Source organism: Oncorhynchus mykiss, chromosome 14 (genome assembly GCF_057628025.1).
Source record: "Oncorhynchus mykiss isolate SJ-2025 chromosome 14, ASM5762802v1, whole genome shotgun sequence".
NCBI classification, from domain to species: Eukaryota; Metazoa; Chordata; class Actinopteri; order Salmoniformes; family Salmonidae; genus Oncorhynchus; species Oncorhynchus mykiss.
Window position 1 is genome coordinate 22,331,425 of NC_143035.1, and position 8,922 is coordinate 22,340,346.

Genomic DNA, 8,922 nt, shown 5'->3' on the forward strand with positions numbered 1-8,922 from the left:
TGCTTGGATTGTTTTGTCAGCTATTCGCTATGAGGGGGGACACCACCAAATCATTTTTCAAATTTTAACAGCACAAAGTAAAATGAAATGAGTGAGCAGACCTTCTGGATCTACTCTAACAGTCAACAGCCAAAGCGAAAATGGTACCTGACTTGTATTAAACTAATCATAACAGTGTCACCATGGCGGCCGCGACAGCATGACAGTCATTGGGAGCCTGGGACCTGAACAGGACATCCATCAACAGTTGAAGAACAGCGGGTATATTAGCTAGAACATTCTCGCGAATCTGGTAGCACAAAAAAAACACTATGCTTTAAAATATGGACAGTGGTACTCAATGATGTGTTGTGTTAGATTGTCACGACCTCCGCCGAAGTCGGTCCCTGTAACCCCCTGTTCTACATGTTGTATTTGTGAGTGATTGTTTGTTGTATTGTGGTCCATATTGTGTGGCCGTGTATATTACGTGTTATGTTTGAAATTTTGAGTAAAGTATTTTATTACTCATATCTGCTATCCTGCGCATAACTCATCACACCAGCTACATACAGACGCCTTTACAGAATCACTCACCCAGAAGAATGGAGTCAGCAGGAGCAGACGCCCTCCCAGTTGCAGTGGAGGAGTGCATTCAGCAGCACACGACCATGTTGCAACGTCTGGGCACAGCCATGGATTGCGTGCTGCAAACGATGGATCGTTGGGAGAGAGGAGGAGGTTATCCAGCGACTCCACCAGCTCCACTACACCAGGTTCCCAGAACGTCCAGGATGCACTGTCCCGGATGTATGACACAGAGGAGCGGTCCTTGGATCACACACCCATACTTCCGGCCTCTTGCCTGGTGGCACCGGTGGTGTGGGAGCTGGACGCGGACATCGAGCAGGCGTTACGCACAGAGCCCAATCCTGCCCAGTGTCCAGTTGGGCTCCTCTATGTTCCGTCTGCTGTCTGCAACCGTTTGATCTATTGGGCCCATACGTCACCCTCCTCTGGTCATCCTGGGATCGGTCGGATGGTGCGTTGCCTTAGTGGGAAGTACTGGTGGCCCACCTTGGCCAAGGACGTGAGGGTTTATGTTTCCTCCTGCTTGGTGTGTGCCCAGTGCAAGGCTCCCAGGCACCTGCCCAGAGGGAAGTTACAACCCCTACCCGTTCCACAACGGCCGTGGTGGGACCTGTCGGTGGACTTCCTAACGGATCTTCCTCCCTCACAGGGCAACACCATGATCCTGGTCGTTGTGGATCAGTTTTCTAAGTCCTGCCGTCTCCTCCCTTTGCCCGGTCTCCCTATGGCTCTACAGACTGCGGAGGCCCTCTTCACTCACGTCTTCCGGCACTACGGGGTGCCTGAGGACATAGTCTCTGATCGGGGTCCCCAGTTCACGTCCAGGGTCTGGAGAGCGACTTCCGCCGAAGTCGGTCCCTCTCCTTGTTCGGGTAGCGTTCGGCAGTCGACGTCCCTGACTTTCTAGCCGCCACCGATTCACTTTTCATTTTCCATTTGTTCTGTCTTTGTCTTATCACACCTGGCTTCACATATTCAATTACTTGTTTATTATTTTACCCCTGTTCTACATGTTGTATTTGTAAGTGATTGTGGTCCGTATTGTTATTACGTGTTATATTACGTGTTATGTTTGAATTTTTGAGTAAAGTATTTTATTACTCATATCTGCTGTCCTGCGCCTAACTCATTACACCAGCTACACACAGACGCCTTTACATAGATTTGCCCCAAACATAACACTTTGTATTCAGGACAAAAAGTTTATTGCTGTGCCACATTTTAGTGCCTTCTTGCAAACCAGATGCATGCTTTGGAACATTTTTATTCTGTACAGCCTTTCTTCTTTTCACTCTGTCAATGAGGTTAGTATTGTGGAGTACCTACAATGTTGTGGGGTATTGTGTGTACAGTAGGCCAGTGACAAAAAAATTTCATTGAATCCATTTTAAATTCAGGCAGTAGCACAACAAAATGTGTGAATACTTTCTGAAGGCACTGTAGCTTGCTAGCTCACATGCCAATCAAGTCCAACTGAAGTTACTGGTGAGCTCATCGTGCTTGTGGCATGATGCTAGCTAGCTACTTCCAGGTAGATAATTTGCTTTCACTTGTCGCATCTGTGCTTGTTGCATTTCCCTGTGCTAGCCTTGTGTTACCAATGCACTCGTGAGCTGGCTGAGCGCTGCTCATTCTAAAAATGTAACTTTTGGTAATCAAAACAGTGGCAGCATGTGCAGCAGTGGTGATTCTGTTATTAAATGCAAAATAAAAAATGTGTTATGCTGTTGTTCAAATGCACAGATCATTTATATATTCCCAAACTTGATATATATCTTCCCAAACTTGGGTTAATAATTCTGTAATGTTGCTTTGTTGACCACACACACACACACTTCCACACAGTGCCCCCTCTCAGTGCCCTCTAAGGTAAGATCACCTTCAGTTGTTTATCCTCCCTGCTCTCCTTCTCTCCTCTCCTCTGAAGGACAACCCCAACCTTTATCAGCGGTGACAAGCCCCTCTGCTCTCTCTGCTTGTGTCTCCAATATGCCATTGAGTTAAAGGAGCGGTCACTCGTTCTGCTCGTCTGCCCGCCCCTTTGTCCGCCCCTCGTTCTGCTCGTCTGCCTGCCCCTTTGTCCGCCCCTCGTTCTGCTCGTCTGCCCGCCCCTTTGTCCGCCCCTCGTTCTGCTCGTCTGCCCGCCCCTTTGTCCGATGCTCTTCAAAGGGCAGTGGTACGTCGAGAAGGGGGGCTGCGAGACGCCTCGGACTCTTGCCATCAGCCCCGATAACTCCAGACACGCCCCATGTATCACTGCCCCCGCTACAACCTTTCCCAGACCGCCTTTCGCTCGGTGCTGCACCACAAGCCCCTTTTACATGTAGCCTATTAATATACACCCCTCCTAGAATGGTGAGAACCACAAGCATCTGGTGAAAGGGCCAGTTAGACTTCACTGTGAGGTTTGCAGAGTTAAGGGTGTGTTTTTTTAAATTGTGAGATAATGTCATTAGAATACAGTTATCAGATCCCATCATAATCCTAACAAGACTATGGATTCCACCAGTCAGGGAATAAACATGTGCCAACAGGGTGTAATGAAAACCAGAACATTGTTAGTGTATGAATTACAGATCTTGGAAATGTGATTTATTTCCATTAAGGAAGGTAAATGACTCCACTGCCCCATCAAGGTCACAGGCTATTAGATTTGTGAATTTATGGTGAATTATACATTTATGGAATATTATTCAATATGGGGGCATTCCAATCTCTATACTGTATGGGCGTAATGGAAAGAGCTTCGGAGATGATTGTCCTTTTTAATTGGTAGCCCCACATCTTGTGATTATACAGCGGGTTTTACTCTCCCGGTTCAATCTAATTCTCTCATCAATGAGTGGGAGTCAGCGGGAGTCAGTTAGGACTGATGAGATTCCAAATGAAACAGAATTAAGCAAAATAACTCAATTAGCAGATATTTATTCACAGCTGCATACTGCTCAGGGACCTGATTTAGTAAAATGTAAGCTTTCTGGCTCAATGCAGGAAAATTATGACGAGGCTGAAGTATTATACAACACAAAGGAAGGTGCCAAACCCTGGTCAAAAGTAGTGCACTAATGGGGAATAGGGTGCCATTTGGGAAGCACATTTAGTCTTTAATTAATTAAAGAGACCCGTGAAATAAACCATGAAATGAACTGAATAGCTAGCTCATTGTTCCAGTCATATTTGTGTGTTTCTGTAATTTCTCCTTTTTTGAAAGGCTCAGATCTTTCTCCTTTTTTGAAAGGCTCACAACGACAATGCATCTTTAGTACTTTGCTAAGAGTGAAGACCAAGTGAGAAAAAACTGCCACAGCCAGATAGTGTTTAATTGTGTTTTTAAACAGGTTCCATCCATATTTGATGTTCTACAGTGTGAATATTTTAAGAGGACAGCCTCTGCAAGGTGAACGATCCTCTGCCAACAGTAGGATCATATTGTCTCCAGATATGTGAACGACTAGTCTGTCATGCAATGTTGTACAGCTCAACTAGAGCGAGCCATTCTAAGCCCCAAACCTGGCCTGCCCATCAAGGATTCTACTTTGTTGTTCCCAGCCTCAGTCTCTGAAGAAGAAAAGACAGCAAAAACAATTGTACAGCAGCACCAGATTTTTAAATCTGTTGCAATGCTGTTGCAGTATGACGGTGTTCACTGTGCCAATGTACTATATGGAGCATGGTTATACAAGACCATTGGATTCTCAAGTGGTGTTGTTTCACTCCACCTTAACATTAAACAATGTTTTAACTCCAACTTCGACCAGTTCTTCCTCCTGCCAGACTAATTTAACTTCCTCCTGCCAGACTAGTTTAACTTCCTCCTGCCAGACTAATTTAACTTCCTCCAGCCAGACTAGTTTAACTTCCTCCTGCCAGACTAGTTTAACTTCCTCCGGCCAGACTAGTTTAACTTCCTCCAGCCAGACTAGTTTAACTTCCTCCTGCCAGACTAGTTTAACTTCCTCCTGCCAGACTAATTTAACTTCCTCCAGCCAGACTAGTTTAACTTCCTCCTGCCAGACTAGTTTAACTTCCTCCGGCCAGACTAGTTTAACTTCCTCCAGCCAGACTAGTTTAACTTCCTCCTGCCAGACTAGTTTAACTTCCTCCGGCCAGACTAGTTTAACTTCCTCCTGCCAGACTAGTTTAACTTCCTGCTGCCAGACCAGTTTAACTTCCTGCTGCCAGACCAATTGAACTTCCTGCTGCCAGACCAATTTAACTTCCTGCTGCCAGACTCGTTCCTAACTTCCTAGACCCTCAGCATAGTGTGTCTTGTGTATGTGTGTGTGTGTGTGTGCTGGGGAGTCACTCAGAGGTTACTTAACCAGGGGGTGGGAGAGGTGAGGGGGGTGGGTTCCTTGCTGACCAGCTGATTCAGAATGAATTAGAAGCAGTTAAAGTGAGCGTGTCAGGGAGAGAGAACAGTAATTGTGGAGGCCGCACAGGGGAGAAAGTCTACTCTGTAGCACCGCAATGAAAATGGAATAGCATCTCTATCACTAGGGCAGCAAAAATCCATCCCACCCACTCACTCACTCACCCACTAACAAACACATAGATGCAGTGTTCCATTGTGTTGTTTAACAGTTTCCATCCATATTTAATATTCTACAGTGTGAATATTTTAAGAGGACAGTCTCTGTAAAGTGAAAGATCCTCTGCCAACAACAGGATCATATTGGCTCCAGATATGTGAAGACTAGTCTGTCATGCAACAACAACTGCTCCCTGGGCAATGATGATGTGGACGTCGATTAAGGCAGCCCCCCGCACCTCTCTGATTCAGAGGTGTTGGGTTAAATGTGGAAGACACATTTCGGTTGCATGCATTCCTGAGGATAAACACTGCTGCAAATCCATCCAAAATAAATGGGCCCAACCTGAGTGCTGAACTTTTGAAGCTCGTCTTTTACATATTCAGTCAATTGCTCCCTTATTTCTGACATGGAAAATTCTTAAAATGCAGCCTTTCCCCTTGGCAGTTGAGAGAAATGTATTTATAATGGAGCAGATCAAACTGGAATTAGATACCATAAAGCTGTCATTGTGATGACTATTTCATTAGCTACCTGAACATGCATCTCAGAGGGAGCATAACAATCTAGGAGAAAAGCTAATTATCTAGCTAATATCCTCAGTTCCATTGTTTTCCTCTTTCCGTTTTTCACATTGTATGGAAGTAAATTTGAACAATGTGAAATAATTGTACAATCCATTCCTATTATCGTATTATCTTATAAGATCAGTATGTACTATGAGCAATGCTAACTCGATAATGTGTAATCATTTTACACGCCATGCCTTTTAGTCTTATCAACGCTATCTATGCAGAACAAAAATATAAAACGCAACATGTAAAGTGTTGGTCCAATGTTTCATGAGCTGAAATAAAAGATCCCAGATATTTTCCAAACACCCAAAAAGCTTATTTCTCTAAAATGTTGTAAACAAATTTGTTTACATCCCTGTTAGTGTGGAATTTATATTTTGCCAAGATAATCCATCAACCTGACAGGCGTGGCATATCAAGAAGCTGATTAAATGGTATGATCATTACACAGGTGCACCTTGTGCTGGGGATAACAAAAGGCCACTCTAAAATGTGCAGTTTTGTCACACAATCCACAGATGTCTCGTGTTTTGAGAGAGCGTGCAATTGTCATGCTGACTGCAGGAATGTCCACCAGAGCTGTTGCCAAATAATTGTTAATTTCTCTACTATAAGCCGCCTCCTACGTCTTTTTAGATTATTTGGCAGTACATCCAACCGGCCGCACAACCGCAAACTGTACCGGGCAGATGGCAGACAGCGTGTATGGCGTTGTGTGGGCAAGCGGTTTGCTGATGTCAATGCAGTGAACAGAGTGCCCCATGGTGGCGGTGGGGTTATGGAATGGGCAGCCATAAGCTACAGACAACGAACCCGATGGCAATTTGAATGCACAGAGATACCGTGACGAGATCCTGAGTTCCATTGTCGTGCCATTCATTCGTCTCCAGCATCTCATGCTTCAGCATCATAATCGCAAGGATCTGTACACAATTACTGGAAGCTGAAAATGTCCCAGTTCTTCCACGGCCTGCATTCCCCCCCCCCCCCCCCCCCCCCTTAGGAAACTGTTGAGCATGAAAAACCCAGTAGTGTTGCAGTTCTTGACCCAAACCAGTGTGCCTGGCACCTTCTACCATACTCCGTTCAAAGGCAAGTAAAAATGTTGTCTTGCCCATTCACTCTCTGAGTGGCACAGAAACACAGTCCATGTCTCAATTGTCTCAGGGCTTAGAAATATTTGTTTAACCTGTCTCCTCCCTTTCATCAACACTGATTGAAGTGGATTTAACAGGTAACATCAATAAGGGATCATAGCTTTGTAGGTGGGTGGAAATCCCCATCGAGTTGTGTAGAAATTATGTTAAATAGTCATAAACTACATGTATCAATCTGACTCCATTATTATGTGAATAAAACATTTGGGGGGTCAAGATGAGGTGGAGGATTATTTAAGATAGTCTTTGAAGATAAAATAAGAAATAACAAATAGAAAAAAAACAAATAATTAAGGAGCAACAATAAAATAACAGTAGTGAGGCTATATACAGGGGCTACCAGTACAGAGTCAATGTGCAGGAGCACCGGTTAATCAAGGTAATATGTACATGTAGGTAGAGGTAAAGTGACTATGAATGGATAATAAACAGAGAGTAGCAGAAGCGTAAAAATGTGTTGGGGGGATAATGCAAATAGTCCGGGTAGCCATTTGATTAGCTGTTCAGGATTCTTATGGCTTGGGGGTAGAAGCTGTTAAGAAGCCTTTTGGACCTAGACTTGGCGCACCGGTACCACTTGTCGTGTGGTGGCAGAGAGAACAGTCTATGACTAAATTGGAGGAAGTCTGATAATTTTTGGGGCCTTAGTGAAATACTTGACCGCACGCACTACCCTTGTGGTCGGATGACGAGCAGTTGTCTTACAAGGCCGTGATGCAACCAGGCTGCTCTCGATGGTGCAGCTGTAAAACTTTTTGAGGATCTGAGGACCCATGCCAAATCTTTTCTGAGGGGGAATAGGTGTTATCATTCCCTCTTCAGGACTGTCTTGATGGCAGCAGTGTGTGTGCAAAGTTGTAGACTGATTCAATGAACCATTGCATTTCTGTTCAAAATATTGTATCACGACTGCCTAAATGTGCATAATTGGTTTATTAATACGTTTTCAGGTTCATAACTGTGCACTCTCCTCAAACAATAGCATGGTATTATTTTACTGTAATAGCTACTGTAAATTGGACAGTGCAGATTAACAACCATTTAAGTTTTCTGCCCTTATCAGATATATTTATGTCCTGGAAAATGTTCTTGTTACTTACAACCTCATGCTAATCACATTAGCCTACGTTAGCTCAACCGTCCCGAGGGGGGACACCAATTACGTAGAGGTTTTAATGATGGTGTTGGACTCATGCTTGGCTGTGCAGTCATGAGTGAACATGGAGTACAGGAGGGGACTGAGCATGTACCTATGAGGGGCCCCTGTGTTGAGGATCAGCGTGGCAGATGTGTTGTTACCTACCCTTACCATCTGGGGGCGGCCCGTCAGGAAGTCCAGGATCCAGTTGCAGAGGGAGGTGTTTAGTCCCAGGGTCCTGAGCTTAGTGATGAACTTTGAGGGCACTACAGTGTTTAACACTGAGCTGTAGTCAATGAATAGCATTCTCATGTAGGTGTTCCTTTTGTCCAGGTGGGAAAGGGCAGTGTGGAGTACAATAGAGATTGCATCATCTGTGGATCTGTTGAGGCGGTATGCAAATTGGAGTGGGTCTAGGGTTTCTGGGATAATGGTGTGGATGTGAGCCATTACCAGCCTTTCAAAGCACTTCATGGCTACAGACGTGAGTGCTAAGGGTCGGTTGTCATTTAGGCAGATTACCTTGGTGTTATTGGGCACAGTGACTATGGTGATCTGCTTAAAACATGTTGGTATTACAGACACTGTCAGGGACAGGTTAAAAATGTCAGTGAAGACACTTGCCAGTTTGTCAGCTCACGCTCGGAGTACACGTCCTGGTAATCCGTCTGGCCCTGCGGCCTTGTGAATGTTGACCTGTTTAAAGATCTTACTCACATTGGCTACGGAGATCGTGATCACACAGTCATCCAGAACAGCTGATGCTCTCATGCATGCTTCAATGTTGCTTGCCTCGAAGCGAGCATAGAAGTGATTTAGCTCGTCTGGTAGGCTCGTGTTACTGGGCAGCTCGCGTCTGTGCTTCCCTTTGTAGTCTGTAATAGTTTGCAAGCTCTGCCACATTCGATGCGCGACAGAGCCGGTGTAGTATGATTCAATCTAAGTCCTGT